Source organism: Phragmites australis, chromosome 4 (genome assembly GCF_958298935.1).
Source record: "Phragmites australis chromosome 4, lpPhrAust1.1, whole genome shotgun sequence".
NCBI classification, from domain to species: Eukaryota; Viridiplantae; Streptophyta; class Magnoliopsida; order Poales; family Poaceae; genus Phragmites; species Phragmites australis.
In genome coordinates, this window is record NC_084924.1 from 7,271,141 (window position 1) to 7,275,252 (window position 4,112).

The 4,112-nt window shown below is 39.5% G+C and overlaps 1 long non-coding RNA gene across 1 annotated transcript; it reads right to left on the reverse strand.

Annotated features, from left to right (window-relative positions):
• Nucleotides 1-1,566: 1,566 nt before the first annotated feature.
• LOC133914145 (uncharacterized) lies at nt 1,567-2,973 on the reverse strand. Its single transcript, XR_009909177.1, has 3 exons — nt 2,853-2,973; nt 2,609-2,668; nt 1,567-1,686 (listed from the first exon to the last, which is right to left on the reverse strand). It is a non-coding gene; the product is annotated as an uncharacterized LOC133914145 (long non-coding RNA).
• Between the last annotated feature and the right edge of the window lie 1,139 nt (nt 2,974-4,112).

Sequence of the window (4,112 nt, forward strand, 5' to 3'; positions counted from 1 at the left end):
TGGAGTTGCATCAAATGGCAGAAGCGAAATGAATTGGCCATCTGCAGGCGTGAGTCAAATTCCGTTTGGAGTTTCAGCGGTACGTAGTTTCCTCAAGATTTCGACGAAATTGTTCGTGAAACTCTGTGCCAAATGGCGTGAGTTTTCAATGAAAGTTCCGTGTGTTTTTTTCTGCCGACGTGGTCGATCGAAGTATATACGCTGGATGCTAGTTTTCGTTAACTATTTTTGTCGAAGAAAAGAAGCTAGGTTAAGCACCTTTAAATTAAAAAAAAAATAGTACTCTTGGCGAGGCTAGCTAGCCACTGTGGCACTGTCCAGTGATCTCTTCACAAACATGCGGTCCGGCTGGGCACGTCCGTATTCGTTGTAAGATCATCTCTAATCATATTTTTTTTCGTTTCCTTTTCAATTCCCTTCTCTGTTTTTATTCTCTTTATTTTCTTTCATCTTCAACAACTTCTCTTTGAGGGGAATCGCGAAAGGAAAAGAGAGAGAATCACGTCTTGAAAAGAATGACCTGAAAATCCTTTCATAACGAGAACCGTGAAGAAAAACCGTTAAAACGCTGAAGGAAAGAAAATTTCTTCACAACGAAAATCTAACCCCTGAAGAGAATCGCTCGAAGTTAGTCTAATGGTTCGAGCAGGTACCAGAGGTGCGCCATGAGCGTCGTTCTTCTGAACACCCTTGCATTCCTCTCCACTACAACACAGCGGAAAAACAGAGGCAGGATATTCAGCCCCAAAAGCTATCAAAATCAGTCTCAGAAAAGATATTTAGGTAGACATTGCTGACCTCAAATACCCTTACCTCAAAAGGGGTCTTCTGAGACAGCCAGTAAAATTAGTCTTAAAATAGATGATCCGAGGCTGAGCTATCTACCTCATAATCTGCTTAGGCATGAAGCTTGCTTCAGTACACTGTATCACGTTGAGGCTAGCAAGCTACCTCATAACCACTGTGAGGCAATTATAAGCGGCCTCAAATTCTAATGTACAGTAATAGGTAGCATTATATTATAATGACAAATTCATATCAAATAATCATAATGATTACGCACATGGTCCATAATTTAAATGAAAATTTATATTAATCTCTGCACAAGTACACTTCATATGTTACAACAACACTTTCTTATGCAAAAAGACAACATATATATAGCTTGTTTGGTACAGCTTTAGCTCCGAGATACATGCTGGATCCAGAGTTTATATGATAAAATAAAATATTTTAAACTTTTATTTTCAGTTTAAAATAAAAATCAGATGGCTCAACTAAATACCCTCAATCCACTTACAGCTTTAGATCTAAGATTTGTTAGAGCTAGGTTTGACCAGCTCTAAGATCCAAAATTTCTTAGAGCTAGGTTTGATCAGCTCCAAGAATTCTTAGAGCTAGGTTTGATCAGCTGCAAGATTCAAGATTTCTTATAGTTAGGTTTGATCAGATTAAAAAATCTAGAATCTGAAGCTATACAGCTAAGAGATTTGGCTTACCCTATCTTTTTTTCTACATTCACAAAGTATATAAAGTTATAGATCTATACAAAGAAAAAATGTGAACCTACACACAAACTAAAATTTGTTGACATGGGGGTATGTAAAGCTTTCCTTGGTAGCCATGACTTAGATGCCAATCATTTCCATACTAGAATGGCTGAACTCCGAAACAAATGGTGTCACGCTGCAAAATAGTGAGGCTCATAGTAAGATCTGTAAATGTGTTAGGGTAATTGAAAATCTATAAAGTCCTACGTGAACTAAAACAACAATAAATAATAGTATAATGAATCAGTGTCATGTAGCAAATATTGGACTCCAAGTTTCTAGTCATTTGTGCATACTTTGAATAATAACCAAACATTTACATGGGTGTTAAACTAACTTATTTTATGTTGAGAAATGAAAACAATCACGATGTAGATCACAAGCTCTATCTAGAACTTCATACACTCATTTTGTGACTATCCTGGTGGTTTATGCACAAGTGGCAACTCTCAGCAGAGAAGAGAGCTCAAGGTTGTGGGCATTACAAGCTGCAAAAAATAGATCAAATCTAAGGACACTTTGTAGATGACCTCAAGGTCATGGGCATTACAAGCTCCAAAAATCAGATAAAATCCATGGATGTTAACTGCGATCTGTGATCTCAAATTGAATGCTGATTTAGTGCACTCAATGAATCTTATAAAAAATTCCAAAATGTAAGGACTTAGTGCAAAAAATTATGTGAATCCATGTTCCACTTGTAGATTAAAAAAGGAAAACAGCAGAAGAGCATAGATACATTTCACAAGGATGCTAGGAGTTCAGACCTTCATAAATGTATGCTTTTGTGCTTTACTGCAACCTACGGTTCAAACTTGTCATTTCTTTCTAGAATGTATCACTACTTGTTCTTCATACGAACACACTAAAAGTGAAGAACAGATAAACCACATAGAATAATTCCATAGTAATTTTCCTGGAATAGTGATATACACAACTTTTAATTGCAACAAAACAAATTGCCATACCATGCATAATGCTACCAGTCTACTCATGCTAGATTCAAAATAATCCTTTTCTACCAATTGATAACAGGTTGCAGAAGGAAGAAATATAACCTGAGCTCATGCTAATTTCCTGATGCAAAACTCCTCAAGATGTCTCAGAATCAGATCCAACTAGAAATCAAAATGGAGTTAAATGTTATGACAATAGACATCAGAAGTAGATTAAAAAAACAACTTATGCAACAACTCATGAAGCAAATCACGAATGGATGCGGGCCCGTTAGGGTTTGGCGGCACCAATCTTGAAGGATGCGACCACTCATACTGGTAACAGAAGTGTGTATACGGAGAGCACCAGGAAGTCAGTGGAGGCTGCCGGCAGTGAGGGAGGCCCCCGAGACAGTAGATCAGAGCGATGGTTCATGGGCAGATGGGTAGTGAAGTTAGAGGCTGTGGTGGTTTGATTGGGCAAGGGACGAGGAGTGACACTGAATTGGGAGATCGGGTGTGGCTGCCGACCAAGCGTAAGCTGACAAAGGTGCCAGATCTGGCGGTGGTGGTGTTTGAAAGTGTATTTAGTCTCTTATATGAGTTTTGATTTATTGATGATAAATAATTAATGGTTTAATGGGTTTGCTAAAGTTATGAACAAGTTTTAAGTCCTATTGATTAAGTTAAAAGATGTTGATGTTCATAAAAAGAAAAGAAAAATAATGTACAGTTACTTAATAGATTTTAATTCATTTTATTTTAAATTTGAGTTAAGGATAGCCGTACTATCAAGAGTGATACGTGTTGATAGTCTTAAAGGCGTCTCAGTGCTCAAAATATCTTTTTAGAATCAAAAGTTGAGAGACACAATCACCTACGGACACCAGAAAAAAGGTTTAGTTGTCTGAGCTCGAAGTCTCTGGGTGAACCCGGATACTCCAGACTCTATTCAGATGGTCGGAGCCTCTTCGGTAAAGAGTCTCAGTTTGAGTTTGAGAAGCTCAATCCGGAGTCTCCGGGTTAGCCTGGATACTCCGATATCTGGTATGTGGTCGGAGCCTTCGATTGAGACTCTGGCAGAGAGTTACGGTGTGAGCGTGAGAGCTCAACTTGGAGTCTCTGGGTTTGCTCGAATACTCTGGAGTTTTATTTGTGGCCGAAGTCTCCGAGTGAGACTCCGCCAGAGAGTCTCGGGTTAGCCTTAAGTGTTTAACCCGGAGTCTCCGGGTTAGCCCGGGTACTCGGAGTTCTGTTTGTAGCCGGAGTCTCCGAGTGAGACTCCGTCAGAGAGTCTTGGGTAGGCCTTAAGTGCTTAACCCGGAGTCTCCGGGTTGACCCGGATACTTCGGGTTCTGATGTCTCTAGACTCTTCGGAGAGGCTCCGGATAATGTTTTTGCCAGCGTTCCCATGTGTTATCCGGAGTCTTCAGGTGAACCCGGATACTTCGGATCAGTTCAAAATACACTGTAATGACTAGTTTTTTAAGTGAGCTATAAGTACCCCACAACCCTCCTCTTGAGCGGCTGCTGAACCAACTCGTGGACAAACATATTCAAAGCCATTCAATAGCCCTCCTAACTCCTCTAGAGCTTTACTTTGTGCAAAATTTGAGATTAGGTTTTG